The following is a 17310-nucleotide window of genomic DNA, read 5'->3' on the forward strand; positions in this document are numbered from 1 at the left end:
GGGTACAGATACTACCATGATCAACAAGATGAACCAGGTACATGGGAAGGGCGATGTCTACGTTCCCCCTAAAAACAACCATGACACCCAGTTTGGAATCCAGCATTTCGCCGGGGTGGTCCACTACGATTCAAAAGGTATCCCAAAAGATTATTCAAAGACGCAAACATCGTATTGCTAGACTCTAAACTGTAATGACAGAGTTTGTACCTGTGTTGGATTGAGATCCACTTGACTTATTTCAACCTGCCCACTATTTGTGTTTGATATAATCATTATAAAGTCTGTATAATGTAATCTGCGTCCCAAGATGGCACCCTATTCCCTATTTGCCCTGGTTAAAAGTAGTGCACTATGTAGGGAATAGGGTGCCATTTGGGACAAGCACTAGTATAGTCTCATGTTGTTATTTAGGTTTCCTTGAGAAGAACAGAGATGCTCTGAGCACTGACCTCATCCAACTGGTGGAGAAATCGTCCAATAAGATGCTAAAGCAGGCATTCCAAAACGAGCTCTCCTCCAATGGCGAGATAGCCAGCGCCAACCCCAAGATGACCATCACGCCCAAGAACTCTCTACGGGTAAGTGGAACCCTGGGAACCCCGTGGAAAGAGGCCTAGGAAACCCCTGGAGCAGAATCAATATAACACAGATACCCAGCGGTCAAAGCAGCTTCATTGGTTCCTCTATATCGAATCTTTTCAGTGTTTAAACTATTAAAACCAGTTATAGAATATGTAGAAAGGATCATGGAAATATATATATATATATATATATTAACAATCCCCAAAGTGAAAACTAGACAGTCAGGGAGAATCAAAAATTCCCCAAATGTCATGACATGACCCATTGATTTTATTCCATGTTTGAGTCACTCGGATACAGTAGCATAAGAACATGGCATCATGTGTTGAACTGCAGGAAATTTGCTTTTAAACTGTAAAACATATTTAGAATCTCAGCCTCGAGGTAAAACATGTAGAATTGCTGGAAATGTGCTTTAAAATAGCTACATTTTAGAGTCACTCAGATACAGTAGCATAAGAATAGATACACTCTCTCTGTCTCTCTGTCTCGGTCTCTCTGTTGCTGTCTCTCTGTCTCGTTCTCTGTCTCTCTCGGTCTCTGTCTCTCTCTCTCTCTTGTCTCTCTGTCTCGGTCTCTCTGTTGCTGTCTCTCTGTCTTTCTCTGTCTCTCTGTCTCGGTCTCTGTCTCTCTCTCTCTCTGTCTCTCTGTTGCTGTCTCTCTGTTTCTCTGTCTCTCTCTGTCTCTCTGTTTCTCTGTCTCGGTCTCTCTGTCTCTCTGTCTCGGTCTCTCTGTTGCTGTCTCTCTGTTTTTCTCTCTCTCTCTTGTAGTAACCAAAAAAGTGCTAAACAAATAATGATATATTTTAGATTCTTCAAAGTAGACTCCCTTTGCCTTGATGACAACATTTCACACTCTTGGCATTCTCTCAACCAGCTTCACCTGGAATGCTTTTCCAACAGTCTTGAAGGAAATCCCACATATGCTGAGCACTTGTTGTCTGCTTTTCCTTTACTCTGCTGTCCAACTCATCCCAAACCATCTCAATTGGGTTGAGGCCAGGTGATTGTGGAGGCCAGGTCATCTGATCAAGCACTCCATCACTCTCTTTCTTGGTCAACTAGCCCTTACACAGATGATAGTCCCTCTAAGTGCAAACCAGATTGGATGGCGTATCGCTGCAGAATGCTGTGGTAGTCATGCTGGTTAAGTGTGCCTTGAATTCTAAATAAATCACAGACAGTGTCACCAGCAAAGCAACCCCACGCCATCACACCACCACCTCCATGCTTCACGTTCACCTATTCTGCGTCTCCCAAAGACACGACAGTTGGAACCAGAAATATCAAATGTAGACTCATCAGACCAATCAGACTAATGTCCATTGCACGTGTTTGTTGGCCCAAGCAAATCTCTTCTTCTTACTGGTGTCCTTCGGTAGTCGTTTCTTTGCAGCAATTCGACCAACCACTAGCGTAGCCTAGTGGTTAGAGCGTTGGACTAGTAACCGGCAGGTTGCAAGTTCAAACCCCCGAGCTGACAAGGTACAGATCTGTCGTTTTGCCCCTGAACAGGCAGTTAACCCACTGTTCCTAGGCTGTCATTGAAAATAAGAATTTGTTCTTAACTGACTTGCCTAGTTAAATAAATAAAAATAAATGAAGACCTGATTCACACAGTCTCCTCTGAACAGCTGATGTTGAGATGTATCTTTTACTTGAACTCAGTGAAGAATTTATTTGGGCTGCAATCTGAGGTGCAGTTAGTTAACTCTAATGATCTTATCCTCTGCATCAGAGGTAACTCTGGGTCTTCCTTTCCTGTGGCGGTCCTCATGAGAGCCAGTTTCATCATAGCGCTGGATGGTTTTTGCGACTGCACTTGAAGAAACTTTAAAAGTTCTTGAAATGTTCCGTATTGACTGACCTTTATGTTTTAAAGGAATAATGGACTGTCATTTCTCTTTCCTTGTTTGAGCTGTTCTAGCCATAATATGGACTTTTACCAAATAGGGCTATCCTCATTATACCACCCCTACCTTGTCACAACACAACTGATTGGCTCAAACACATTAAGAAGGAAAGAAATTCCACAAATGAACTTCTAACAAGGCACACCTGTTAATTGTAATGCATTCCAGGTGACTACCTCATGAAGCTGGTTGAGAGAATGCCAAGAGTGTGCAAAGCTGTCATCAAGGCAAAGGGTGGCTACTTTGAAGAATCTTAAATCTAAAATATATTTTGATTTGTTCAACACTTTTTTTTTGGTTACTACATGATTCTATATGTGTTATTTCATAGTTGTGATGTCATCACTATTATTCTACAATGTAGAAAATAGTAAAAAATAAAGAAAAACCCTGGAATGAGTAGGTGTCTCCAAACTTTTGACTGGTACTGTGTATTCTGTATACTGTATATGTATTTATATTTCTGTCTTGATATATTTCACTCTCTTTCTTTCTCTACAGCAGCAAACGGTTGATGCTAAGAAGCGTGCTCCTACGTTGAGCGGCCAGTTCCGTCAGTCCCTAGACGCCCTGATGAAGACCTTGACCGCCTGCCAGCCCTACTTCATACGCTGCATTAAGCCCAACGACTTCAAGAAGCCTATGGTGTGTCAGAAGTCCTATTCAATTTGGGATAATATGTACTTCTATGGTTTTAATACAGTCACCTTAATCAATTATGATGTTTTAAAATGTCTGGCACTCATTGTAACTGTCCAGTAAAAAAAAAAAAAACACACTTTTTAAAAGTTCATATTCTCTTAACTCATACCCAGATAATGTTCTTGTCTCATCCTATACTCGTATTTCTGGCCAAAGCATAAATTGGAAGAAAAAAAAAAATACTCCTAAATCCCCACCTCAAACTTGTATCTCAGACTGTTTTCAAAAATGTTTGCTATTTCATTATAGAACAAGATGTCATGTTGGCTCACTGGCTGAGCTGGCCAATCAACGGTCTACTCACATTCATATTTTTAATGACCATTATCTGCCCACATCATTCTTTTGTTTTCAACATACTCAATTACCATATTTCACTCATATTTTAATTAAATATTGGTATTTCATAGAAATATGGAAACAATTGATAGTTACTTTAACATCCATTTTTATCTCAAACTGTTTCTCCTCTGAGACCCACTGGCCTAAAGATGGACTGTATGCTTTCCTGTTTGACAGGGATCTGTGTATGCTTCCCTGTTTTAGCTGTTTGACAGGGATCTGTGTATGCTTCCCTGTTTGACAGGGATCTGTGTATGCTTCCCTGTTTCAGCTGTTTGACAGGGATCTGTGTATGCTTCCCTGTTTGACAGGGATCTGTGTATGCTTCCCTGTTTGACAGGGATCTGTGTATGCTTCCCTGTTTGACAGGGATCGGTGTATGCTTCCCTGTTTGAAAGGGATCTGTGTATGCTTCCCTGTTTGACAGGGATCTGTGTATGCTTCCCTGTTTTAGCTGTTTGACAGGGATCTGTGTATGCTTCCCTGTTTTAGCTGTTTGACAGGGATCTGTGTATGCTTCCCTGTTTCAGCTGTTTGACAGGGATCTGTGTATGCGTCAGCTGCGCTACTCTGGGATGATGGAGACCATCAGGATCAGGAAGGCTGGCTATCCTATCCGCTACACCTTCGATGAATTCCTGGAGCGATATCGCGTGCTTCTCAAAAGCAGCCTCTGTGACCCCAAAGTGGTGAGAAGAAATGTTGCTGTTTATATTGTTGTTGTTGTTATTGTTGTTGTTCATTGCGTCACTGCAACTTTGCTCCATCTTGTGTCTCAAACAACATCCGGTGAAATTGCAGGGCGTGAAACTCAAATTCTCAAAATAAACATACATAAAAGATACACCAGTTTAAATATAAACTTCTTGTTAATCTAACTGCTGTGTCAGATTTCAAAAAGGCTTAGCGGCAAAGCAAACCATGTGATTAGCTGAGGACAGCGCCCAGCAGACAAATCATTACAAACAGTAACAAGCCAAGTAGAGGAGTAACAAAAGTCAGAAATAGCGATAAAATGTATCACTTACCTTTGATGATCTTCATATGGTTGCACTCGGAAGACTCCATGTTACACAATAAATGTTTGTTTTGTTCGATAATGTCCCTCTTTATGTCCAAAAACCTCAGTTTTGTTGGTGCGTTTTGTTCAGCAATCCATTGGAACAAAGCGAGGTCACAACAGACAGACGAAAAATCAAAATAGTACTATAAAAGTTCGTAGAAACATGTCAAACGATGTTTAAAATCAACCCTCGGGTTGTTTTTGTCATAAATAATCAATAATATTTCAACCGGACAAAAGCTTCGTCAATAGAAAAGGAGAAACAAGAAAGGCGCACTCCTGATCGCTCGCTGGACTCATGTCTGGAAATTTCCACTGTCCACTCATTGAAAGTGCTGTTTCTCCCTCATTTTTCAGAGTAAAAGCCTAAAACAATGCCTAAAGACTGGCCACATGTAGCGGAAGCCACAGAGATCGCGAACTGGGTCCTAAGTCTTTGTATGGTGGATAGGCTTTCAATGGAAAAATAGCCTTTCAAAATAATAGTACTTCCTGGTTGGATTTTCCTCAGGTTTTTGCCTGCCATATCAGTTCTGTTATACTCACAGACATTATTTTAACCTCTTGATACTAAGGGGCAGTATTTTGATGTTTGGATGAAAAACGTACCCAAATGAAACTATTCTGGGCCTATTTCTCAGGCCCAGAAGCTAGAATTTGCATAAAATTGGCAGATCATCAAAGGTAAGCAATTCATTTTATTGCTTTTCTGACTTTCGTGACCAATCTGCTTTGCTGCTATCTGTTTGTAATGTTTTGTCTGCTGAGAGAGATGTCCTTACATAAACGCTTGGTTTGCTTTCGCTGTAAAGCTTTTTTGAAATCTGACACGCCAGGTGGATTAACAACAAGCTAAGCTGTGTTTTGGTATATTGCACTTGTGATTTCATGAAAATGTCATATTTTTAGTAATTTAATTTGAATTTGGCGCTCTGCAATTCAGCGGATGTTGATAAAAAATGATCCCGCTAAACGGTGCGCCAAGAAGTGAACAGTTTTGGAAACTTTAGAGTGTTTTCTATATACATATCCTAGCTTCTGGGCCTGAGTAGCAGGCAGTTTACTTTGGGCATGCTTTTCATCCAAAATTCCGAATGCTGCCCCCTACCCTAGATGCTGCCCCCTACCCTAGATGCTGCCCCCTACCCTAGATGCTGCCCCCTACCCTAGATGCTGCCCCCTACCCTAGATGCTGCCCCCTACCCTAGATGCTGCCCCCTAGAGAAGTTAAATATGATCTGCAATTAGCTTCATAACACGGCATGTAAAGAAAATGTATATTTTTCCTAGGAATCTCCACAGAAATGCGCTGAATGGATCTGTGAGACCGTTCTTGCTGGACAAGATGGTGACTGGAAGACCGGCAAGACAAAGATATTTCTGAAGGTAACCATGCTGACCTCTCACAGATAACTCTAATCTCTAAATAGTATGGTTGTCCAGGTTCCAGGTTTAAAGAATGAAGGAGTGGTTGATGGATGGATGGATGGTAGGATGGATGGATGGATGGTAGGATGGATGGATGGATGGTAGGATGGATGGATGGATTGGTGGATGGATGGATGGATGGTAGGCTGGATGGATGGGTGGATGGATTGGTGGATGGACGGATGGATGGATGGATGGTAGGATGGATGGATGGATGGATGGATGGTAGGATGGATGGATGGATGGATGGTAGGATGGATGGATGGATTGGTGGATGGATGGATGGATGGTAGGATGGATGGATTGGTGGATGGATGGATGGTAGGATGGGTGGATGGGTGGATGGATTGGTGGATGGATGGATGGATGGATGGATGGATGGATGGATGGATGGATGGATGGATGGATGGATGGATGATAGGTAGGATGGATGGATGGATGGATGGTGGATGGATGGATGGATGGATGGATGGATGGATGGATGGATGGATGGATGGATGGATGGTTGGATGGATGGATGGATGGATGGATGGATGGGTGGATGGATTGGTGGATGGACGTATGGTAGGATGGATGGATGGATGGATTGGTGGATGGATGGATGGATTGATTGATTGATTGAGCTTTCCATTCCTCTAATCTCAGGACTTCCATGACACTATGCTGGAGCTGGAGAGAATGAAGGAGTTGAATGAGAAAGCCCTTCTGATACAGAGGGTCCTGCGAGGCTACAAATATCGGTATGATATAGGGCCAAGCAGCTGAATGTACTGTCTCTACATTGAGCCATATGACCCCTGGTCAGAAGTAATGCATTATACAGGGAATAGGGGTGCCGTTGTGGATGTAGGCTATTGTAGTCTTATGATGTGACAGTCCATTGAGATGTCCTTGTCTTCGATATGTAGGAGACAGTTCCTGAGACAGAGGTCCTCTGCGCTGGTCATTCAGAAAAACTGGAGAGGCTACAAAGGCAGAAAGCTCTACAGAGTGGTGAGTTACTGGCTGTTAACGTATTCCACATAGAGATCAAAGACAATATATACTGACGAACGTAAACGCACCGGAATCATATTACAAGACTGTTAAGACCGTTTAACAGGAAACATATGCGTAGTCAAAACCTGTTAGAATAAAACAGACAACATGTTTATGGCCTTCTCTCCTCCAGGTCCAGCTGGGTTTTGCTCGTCTGCAGGCGAAGGTCCGAGCCCGCCAGCTGCAGCACCACTACCAACAGAAGAGGGTCGCTGCGGTCCGACTCCAGGCACAGACACGGGGGTACCTGGCCAGGAAGGAGTGGCAGAGGAAGAGGCGAGCCGTGATCCTCTTGCAGACGAACACCAGGGGAATGCTGGCTAGGAAACAAGTGAAGAAGATGCAGAGAGACGTAAGATAAGCTCTCTTACACCTTCACCTTTTTTTTTCAAGATGACATGTTCACTGTACGTGTAGTATATGCGTGACAAGCATTTCTCTACACTCGCATTAACATCTGCTAACCATGTGTATGTGACAAATAAAATTTGATTTGATTTGATTTATTTCTTGATAGTAAATAGAGTCAATCTGTTAGATATATGTTCTATGCTCTTTGTGGGGGTCTAGGCAGGGTTCCTGTTAAACACTTTGCGACAACTGTTGTTGTAAAGGAGCTTTATAAATACATTGTATGGTTTGATTGCTTAATAGCTTGGTTGATTGTTTGACTTATTTGAGGAGAAACTTGATTGATTTGATTTCAATCAATCAATAATTAAATCTCACTAACTGACTCGTTAAATCAGTTATTGACTGTGTTCCTGAACTCCTGTTGTTCCTAGATGTTCCTGTCAGCTAAGGAGCGTCGCGAGGAAGAGTTGGCAGCCCTGGAAAGGCAAAGACGTTTAAACCAGGTTCTCCAGCAGAAGAAAGAGAAGGAGGCCAGCACCCAATCAGAATCAATCACAGCACAGGAAATGGTGGACGACATCTTCGGGTTCCTGCCCAATATGGTGGGAGGGCAGGAGGGACAAGCTCCAGCTGGATTCAAGGTTAAGGACCTCTCTAATCGATGTAGTAAGATGTATTGTGGTAAAATACTTTCTGTTCAGTATCACCTGAGGACCACAAAGGGAAGTAAACGTTCAGGCTTTATTGGGGTGGTTTCCCGGACACAGAAAGCATCCCTGAAGGGTTGATGAGTTCCAACCTACCGATTTAGAAAACCAGAGGTGCTACATTCAAGTGTTGCATCGGTATCACAGTTCTTTTTGTCCCTAAGTGCACCCTCTAGATTGTTTTACTGTGGTCCCATCCCCCTTTTGATGATGCGTCCAACCCTTGTAACACCATGCTACTGTCCCAGAGCCTTGTTAAACCACATTCTGTTTTTAGTCAAGGTGTTCACGGGACCTCAAAGTCACAATATCCATTATCTCTGTCTTCTTCTTCTTCTTTTTCAGGACCTGGAGAAGCAGGGAGAGCGGACCAGACCAGAGGAGGTGGATCTGGACGACCTGCCCATGGTAGAGGACATCCCGAGGAGGACTACGACGACCTGGATGAGTATTCCTTCTCCAAGTTTGCCTCCATGTACTTCCAGGGCGCCGCCACGCCAACACACGTCCGCCAGAGGCTCAGACAGCCACTACTCTACCACGAAGACGAAGGAGATGTTGTGGTAAATCCCTTTTTTTTAAAAATATAATATATATATATATTTATGAGAGAGTTCAGCAACAAACAAACAAAAACATCCAATAGAACCTCCCGTCTTGGCACAGAATTCGTCTTGTCGAAACCGGGAACATTAGATAAACTGTTGGTGCCATCACGGCGTCCGTCATTGTTGTGAAATCAAAAGGTTTTCTGAACTCATAGTCTTTTATGATCTTCACACTTTCGAGAGGCTTTCCTAAAACTCAGCTTTCAATGTTTCTTAAAAGAACCATTGTTTCACTTGCTTTTAACTCCTTCTTTATTTGACTTACGATCCTAATAATGTTTGATGAACATTTAATTAAAAAAACATTTAAATAGAAAACTTGTTCACAGAAAAAATAAAAAGCCGTCGTTGTGTTTTCTCTCCGTCTGTCTGCAGGCCTCCATGACAGTCTGGTGGATCATCCTGAGGTTCATGGGGGATCTGCCAGAGCCCAAGCTGGTGCAGGGCCAGGGGGCCAGGGGCCTCAGGGGGTCAAACATGGTTAACAACTCCCTGGATCCGGACCTGGCCTTGAGACAGGACAGGAGGCTGAGCCACATGGTGGGCCTGGATCAGGTAAGGACCACTGGTCCGAGCAGGACAAGAAAAACAGCAGAATGATGGACGGCATTTTCTTTTCATTCTTCTACTGGTTTTTTTTTCTCGACAGTTTCTGTGAATGTTCTCCTTTTGACCATGTTAATGAATTAATGTATTTTATAGAGGGTTCTGAGGAACCAGAAAAACCGTAAAGTGTCCACAGTACCAGAGGAACCTGCTCCTAAAGGCAGGAAGGGCTCCACCTTTACAGACATGCTGTCCCGGAACCGTAAGGCGTCTGCCAAGCCTGAAGAGGTGACACGCACACACACACACACACACACACACACACACACACACACACAGAGAGAGAGAGATAAACTTCTTCATCTGTTGACAAATATAACCTCTGACCTGGAGGCCCCAAGGTCCAAACGTCCATTTTTTGGCTCGCTGATTGGCTGAAACACCAGGACGAAGCTTAATCTGTGTCCGGGAAACCACCCCAATAAAGCCTGAACGTTTACTTCCCTTTGTGGTCCTCAGGTGATACTGAACAGAAAGGGTTCCTCGGCTGTAGACGCGACGCCCCGAGCCAGGAAGGGCTCTACGTTCACCAACATGCTGAGTGGGAGCAGGAAGACCTCTTCCATCCCCGAGGAGGTCCCAGGCTCTCCCTCTAGGGGCATGAGGAAACCCTCTATCATCCAGGAGGAGGTGAGACTGAGAACTGGGTATGAAATGGCACCCTATTCCCTATATAGTGCACTATTGGGCCCTTGTCAAAAAAGTTGTGCACTATATAGGGAATAGGGTGCAATTTAGGACTAAAACTGAGCACTGAGCCCAGGGTCCAAAGATCAAGAGGCCCAGTAAAACCACAACAGTGTCCACAATATCTAGACTAAACATTAAAATGGGGCGACAACCGGGTAGCCTCGAGGTGGGAGAGGGGGCCTGCAACCATAGAGTGATCTTTATGATGTGTTGTGTCCCCCCAGTCAGAGGAAGGAGAAGAGGTTTCCAAGCCGCCCACTGTGCAAACCATCAGTGAGGAAGACGAGATACTGGTAGGAGAGGGACCCACCCTCGACCGGCCAATGACTGCTCTGGAAAAGCTGCACAGCATCGTGGGTTACGCCATCGTCAGAAGAGACCTCAGGTGTGTGACTCAGCTGTGGTTCCGGCTGCACTTTGCCCTCTCTTTCCTCTCTCTCTCTTTCCTCTCCCTCTCTCTTCCCTCTCTCTCTCTCTTTCCTCTCCCTCTCTCTATCCTCTCCCTCTCTCTATCCTCTCCCTCTCTCTTTCCTCTCCCTCTCTCTTTCCTCTCCCTCTCTCTTTCCTCTCCCTCTCTCTTTCCTCTCCCTCTCTCTTTCCTCTCCCTCTCTCTATCCTCTCCCTCTCTCTTTCCTCTCCCTCTCTCTTTCCTCTCCCTCTCTCTTTCCTCTCCCTCTCTCTATCCTCTCCCTCTCTCTTTCCTCTCCCTCTCTCTTTCCTCCCTCTCTCTCTCTCTTTCCTCTCCCTCTCTCTTCCTCTCCCTCTCTCTTTCCTCTCTCTCTCTCTTTCCTCTCTCTCTCTCTCTCTCTCTCTCTATCCTTTCCCTCTCTCTTTCCTCTCCCTCTCTCTATCCTCTCCCTCTCTCTTTCCTCTACTTCTCTCTTTCCTCTCCCTCTCTCTTTTCTCTCCCTCTCTCTTTCCTCTCCCTCTCTCTTTCTCTCTCTCTTTCCTCTCCCTCTCTATCCTCTCCCTCTCTTTCCTCTGCCTCTCTCCCTCTCTCTCTCTTTTCCTCTCCCTCTCTCTATCCTCTCCCTCTCTCTTTCCTCTCCCTCTCTCTTTCTTCTCTCTCTCTCTTTCCTCTCTCTCTCTCTATCCTCTCCCTCTCTCTTTCCTCTCCCTCTCTATCCTCTCCCTCTCTCTTTCCTCTCCCTCTCTCTTTCCTCTCCCTCTCTCTTTCCTCTCCCTCTCTCTTTCCTCTCCTCTCTCTTTCCTCTCCCTCTCTCTATCCTCTCCTCTCTCTTTCCTCTCCCTCTCTCTATCCTCTCCCTCTCTCTTTACTCTCTCTCTCTCTTCTCCCTCTCTCCCTCTCTCTATCCTCTCCCCTCTCCCTCTTTTTCCTCTCCCTCTCTCTATCCTCTCTCCCCTCTCCCTCTTTTCCTCTCCCTCTCTCTTCCTCTCCCTCTCTCTATCCTCTCCTCTCTCTTTCCTCTCCCTCTCTCTTTCCTCTCCCTCTCTCTTTTTCCTCTCCCTCTCTCTTTCCTCTCCCTCTCTCTTTCCTCTCCCTCTCTCTTTCCTCTCCCTCTCTCTTTCCTCTCCCTCTCTCTTTCCTCTCCCTCTCTCTATCCTCTCCCTCTCTCTTTCCTTCCCCTCTCCCTCTCTCTCCTCTCCCTCTCTTTCCTCTCCCTCTCTCTTTCCTCTCCCTCTCTCTTTCCTCTCCCTCTCTCTTTCCTCTCCCTTTCTCTATCCTCTCCCTCTCTCTTTCCTCTCCCTCTCTCTTTCCTCTCCCTCTCTCCTTCCTCTCCCTCTCTCTTTCCTCTCCCTCTCTCTTTCCTCTCCCTCTCTCTATCCTCTCCCTCTCTCTCTCTTTCCTCTCCCTCTCTCTATCCTCTCCCTCTCTCTCTCTTTCCTCTCCCTCTCTCTCCTCTCTCTCTCTCTCTCTTTCCTCTCCCTCTCTCTATCCTCTCCCTCTCTCTCTCTTCTTTCTCCCTCTCTCTATTTCCTCTCTCTCTCTTTCCTCTCCCTCTCTATCCTCTCCCCTCTCTCTCTCTTTCCTCTCCCTCTCTTTCCTCTCCCTCTCTCTCTCTTTCTCTCTCTCTCTCTCTATCCTCTCCCTCTCTCTTTCCTCTCCCTCTCTCTTCCTCTCTCTCTCTCTTTCCTCTCCCTCTCTCTTTCCTCTCCCTCTGTCTTTCCTCTCCCTCTCTCTTTCCTCTCCCTCTCTCTATCCTCTCCCTCTCTCTCTCTTTCCTCTCCCTCTCTCTATCCTCTCCCTCTCTCTTTCCTCTCCCTCTCTCTATCCTCTCCCTCTCTCTATCCTCCCCCTCTCTCTTTCCTGTCTCTCTCTCTTTCCTGTCTCTCTCTCTTTCCTCTCCCTCTCTCTTTCCTCTCCCTCTGTCTTTCCTCTCCCTCTCTCTATCCTCTCCCTCTCTCTTTCCTGTCTCTCTCTCTTTCCTCTCCCTCTCTCTTTCCTCTCCCTCTCTCTTTCCTCTCCCTCTCTCCCTCTCTCTATCCTCTCCCCCTCTCCCTCTCTTTCCTCTCCCTCTCTCTTTGCTCTCCCTCTCTCTATCCTCTCCTCTCTCTTTCTCTCTCTCTTTCCTCTCCCTCTCTCCCTCTCTCTATCTCTCCCCTCTCCCTCTCTTTCCTCTCCCTCTCTCTATCCTCTCCCCCTCTCTCCTCTCTTTCCTCTCCCTCTCTCTTTCCTCTCCCTCTCTCTATCCTCTCCCTCTCTCTTTCCTCTCCCTCTCTCTTTCCTCTCCCTCTCTCTATCCTCTCCCTCTCTCTTTCCTCTACCTCTCTCTATCCTCTCCCTCTCTCTATCCTCTCCCTCTCTCTATCCTCTCCCTCTCTCTTTTTCCTCTCCTCTCTCTTTCCTCTCCCTCTCTCTTTCCTCTCTCTCTCTCTTTCCTCTCTCTCTCTCTCTTTCTCTCTCTCTCTTTCCTCTCCCTCTCTCTATCCTCTCCCTCTCTCTTTCCTCTCCCTCTCTCTTTCCTCTCCCTCTCTCTATCCTCTCCCTCTGTCTTTCCTCTCCCTCTCTCTTTCCTCTCCCTCTCTCTTTCCTCTCCCTCTCTCTTTCCTCTCCCTCTCTCTTTCCTCTCCCTCTCTCTTTCCTCTCCCTCTCTCTTTCCTCTCTCTCTCTCTTTCCTCTCCCTCTCTCTTTCCTCTCCCTCTCTCTTTTTCCTCTCCCTCTCTCTTTCCTCTCCCTCTCTCTTTCCTCTCCCTCTCTCTTTCCTCTCCCTCTCTCTTTCCTCTCCCTCTCTCTTTCCTCTCCCTCTCTCTATCCTCTCCCTCTCTCTTTCCTCTCCCTCTCTCTTTCCTCTCCCTCTCTCTTTCCTCTCCCTCTCTCTTTCCTCTCCCTCTCTCTTTCCTCTCCCTCTCTCTTTCCTCTCCCTCTCTCTCTTTCCTCTCCCTCTCTCTTTCCTCTCCCTCTCTCTTTCCTCTCCCTCTCTCTTTCCTCTCCCTCTCGCTATCCTCTCCCTCTCGCTTTCCTCTCCCTCTCTCTATCCTCTCCCTCTCTCTTTCCTCTCCCTCTCTCTATCTCTCCTCTCTCTTTCCTCTCCCTCTCTCTTTCCTCTCCCTCTCTCTATCCTCTCCGTCTCTCTTTCCTCTCCCTCTCTCTTTCCTCTCCCTCTCTCTATCCTCTCCCTCTCTCTTTCCTCTCCCTCTCTCTTTCCTCTTCCTCTGTCTTTCCTCTCCCTCTCTCTTTCCTCTCCCTCTCTCTTTCCTCTCCCTCTCTCTATCCTCTCCCTCTCTCTATCCTCTCCCTCTCTCTTTCCTCTCCCTCTCTCTATCCTCTCCCTCTCTCTATCCTCTCCCTCTCTCTATCCTCTCCCTCTCTCTTTCCTCTCCTCTCTCTTTCCTCCCCTCTCTCTATCCTCTCCCTCTCTCGTTCCTCTCCCTCTCTCTTTCCTCTCCCTCTCTCTTTCCTCTCCCTCTCTCTATCCTCTCCCTCTCTCTTTCCTCTCCCTCTCTCTATCCTCTCCCTCTCTTTCCTCTCTCCCTCTCTCTATCCTCTCCCTCTCTCTTTCCTCTCCCTCTGTCTTTCCTCTCCCTCTCTCTTTACTCTCCCTCTCTCTTTCCTCTCCCTCTCTCTATCCTCTCCCTCTCTCTATCCTCTCCCTTTCTCTTTCCTCTCCCTCTCTCTATCCTCTCCCTCTCTCTTTCCTCTCCCTCTGTCTTTCCTCTCCCTCTCTCTTTACTCTCTCTCTCTATCCTCTCCCTCTCTCTTTCCTCTCCCTCTCTCTCTATCCTCTCCCTCTCTCTATCCTCTCCCTCTCTCTATTTCCTCTCCCCTCTCTTCCCTCTCCCCCTCTTTCCTCTCTCTCTCTCTCTATCCTCTCCTCTCTCTTTCCTCTCCCTCTCTCTTTCCTCTGCCTCTCTTTCCTCTGCCTCTCTCTTTCCTCTCCCTCTCTTTCCCTCTGCCTCTCTCCTCTCTCTCTCTTTTCTCCCTCTCTCTTTCCTCTCCTCTCTCTTTCCTCTCCCCTCTCTTTCCTCTCCCTCTCTCTTTACTCTCTCTCTTTCCTCTCCCTCTCTCTTTCCTCTCCCTCTCTCTTTCCTCTCCCTCTGTCTTTCCTCTCCCTCTCTCTCTCTCCCTCTCTCTATCCTCTCCCTCTCTCTTTCCTCTCCCTCTCTTTCCTCTGCCTCTCTCCTCTCTCTCTCTCTTTCCCTCTCTCTCTCTTTCCTCTCCCCCTCTCTCCCTCTTTCCCTCTTTCCTCTCTCTCTCTCTCCTCTCTCTCTCTCTTTCCTCTCCCTCTCTCTTTCCTCTGCCTCTCTCTTTTCTCTCCCTCTCTTTCCTCTGCTCTCTCTCCCTCTCTCTCTCTTTCCCGTGCTCTCTTTCCTCTCTCTCTCTCTTTCCTCTCCCTCTCTCTTTCCTCTCCCTCTCTCTTTCTCTCTCTCTTTCCTCTCCCTCTCTCTTTCCTCTCCCTCTCTCTTTCCTCTCCCTCTCTCTTTCCTCTCCCTCTCTCTTTTTCTCCCTCTCTCTTTACTCTCTCTCTTTCCTCTCCCTCTCTCTTTCCTCTCCCTCGTTATCCTCTCCCTCTCTCTTTACTCTCTCTCTTTCCTCTCCCTCTCTCTTTCCTCTCCCTCTCTCTTTCCTCTCCCTCGTTATCCTCTCCTCTCTCTTCTCTCCTCTCCTTTCCTCTCCCTTTATCCTCTCCCTCTCTCTTTCCTCTCCCTCGTTATCCTCTCCTCTCTCTTTCCTCTCCCTCTTATCCTCTCCCTCTCTCTTTCCTCTCCCTCTCTCTTTCCTCTCCCTCTGTCTTTCCTCTCCCTCTCTCTTTCCTCTCCCTCTCTCTATCCTCTCCCTCTCTCTTTCCTCTCCCTCTCTCTTTCCTCTCCTCTCTCTATCCTCTCCGTCTCTCTTTCCTCTCCCTCTCTCTTTCCTCTCCCTCTCTCTATCCTCTCCCTCTCTCTTTCCTCTCCCTCTCTCTTTCCTCTCCCTCTCTCTTTCCTCTCCCTCTCTCTTTCCTCTCCCTCTCTCTTTCCTCTCCCTCTCTCTTTCCTCTCCCTCTCTCTATCCTCTCCCTCTCTCTATCCTCTCCCTCTCTCTTTCCTCTCCCTCTCTCTATCCTCTCCCTCTCTCTATCCTCTCCCTCTCTCTATCCTCTCCCTCTCTCTTTTCCTCTCCCTCTCTCTATCCTCTCCCTCTCTCGTTCCTCTCCCTCTCTCTTTCCTCTCCCTCTGTCTTTCCTCTCCCTCTCTCTTTCCTCTCCCTCTCTCTATCCTCTCCCTCTCTCTTTCCTCTCCTCTCTCTATCCTCTCCCTCTCTTTCCTCTCCCTCTCTCTATCCTCTCTCTCTCTCTTTCCTCTCCCTCTGTCTTTCCTCTCCCTCTCTCTTTCCTCTCCCTCTCTCTTTCCTCTCCCTCTCTCTATCCTCTCCTCTCTCTATCCTCTCCCTTTCTCTTTCCTCTCCCTCTCTCTATCCTCTCCCTCTCTCTTTCCTCTCCCTCTGTCTTTCCTCTCCCTCTCTCTTTACTCTCTCTCTCTATCCTCTCCCTCTCTCTTTCCTCTCCCTCTCTCTATCCTCTCCCTCTCTCTATCCTCTCCCTCTCTCTATTTCCTCTCCCCCTCTCTTCCCTCTCCTCTCTCTTTCCTCTCTCTCTCTCTCTCTATCCTCTCCCTCTCTCTTTCCTCTCCCTCTCTCTTTCCTCTGCCTCTCTTTTCCTCTGCCTCTCTCTTTCCTCTCCCTCTCTTTCCTCTGCCTCTCTCTTTTCTCTCTCCCTTTCCCCTCTCTCTTTCCTCTCTCTCTCTTTTCCTCTCCCTCTCTCGCAATTCCTCTCCCTCTCTCTTTCCTCTCTCTCTTTCCTCTCCCTCTCTCTTTCCTCTCCCTCTCTCTTTCCTCTCCCTCTGTCTTTCCTCTCCTCCTCTTTACTCTCCCTCTCTCTATCCTCTCCTCTCTCTTTCCTCTCCCTCTCTTTCCTCTGCCTCTCTCCTCTCTCTCTCTTTCCCCTCTCTCTCTCTTTCCTCTCCCCTCTCTTTCCTCTCCCCCTCTTTCCTCTCTCTCTCTCTATCCTCTCCCTCTCTCTTTCCTCTCCCTCTCTCTTTCCTCTGCCTCTCTCTTTTCTCTCCTCTCTTTCCTCTGCCTCTCTCCTCTCTCTCTCTCTTTCCCATGCTCTCTTTCCTCTCTCTCTCTCTCTTTCCTCTCCCTCTCTCTTTCCTCTCCCTCTCTCTTCCTCTCTCTTTCCTCTCCCTCTCTCTTTCCTCTCCCTCTCTCTTTCCTCTCCCTCTCTCTTTTCCTCTCCCTCTCTCTTTACTCCCTCTCTCTTTACTCTCTCTTTCCTCTCCCTCTCTCTTTCCTCTCCCTCGTTATCCTCTCCCTCTCTCTTTACTCTCTCTCTTTCCTCTCCCTCTCTCTTTCCTCTCCCTCTCTCTTTCCTCTCCTCTCTTATCCTCTCTCTCTTTCCTCTCCCTCTCTCTTTCCTCTCCCTCTCTCTCTTATCCTCTCCCTCTCTCTTTCCTCTCTCCCTCTTATCCTCTCCCTCTCTCTTTCCTCTCCCTCGTTATCCTCTCCCTCTCTCTTTCCTCTCCCTCTCTCTTTCCTCTCCCTCTGTCTTTCCTCTCCCTCTCTCTTTCCTCTCCCTCTCTCTTTCCTCTCCCTCTCTCTCTTTCCTCTCCTCGTTATCCTCTCCCTCTCTCTTTCCTCTCCCTCTCTCTTTCCTCTCCCTCTTATCCTCTCCCTCTCTCTTTCCTCTCCCTCTCTCTTTCCTCTCCCTCGTTATCCTCTCCCTCTCTCTTTACTCTCTCTCCCTCTCTCTTTCCTCTCCCTCTCTATTTAATCTCTCTCCCTCTCTCTTTCCTCTCCCTCTCTCTTTGCCCTCTCTTTCATCTCCCTCTCTCTTTGCC

General features: G+C 47.0%; 1 pseudogene; it reads left to right on the forward strand.

Moving 5' to 3' along the window:
- The window catches only part of LOC112251664, a 78690-nt pseudogene that overhangs the window by 17525 nt on the left and 43855 nt on the right, over positions 1-17310 (forward strand).

This window comes from Oncorhynchus tshawytscha, linkage group LG05, assembly GCF_018296145.1.
Source record: "Oncorhynchus tshawytscha isolate Ot180627B linkage group LG05, Otsh_v2.0, whole genome shotgun sequence".
NCBI lineage: Eukaryota > Metazoa > Chordata > Actinopteri > Salmoniformes > Salmonidae > Oncorhynchus > Oncorhynchus tshawytscha.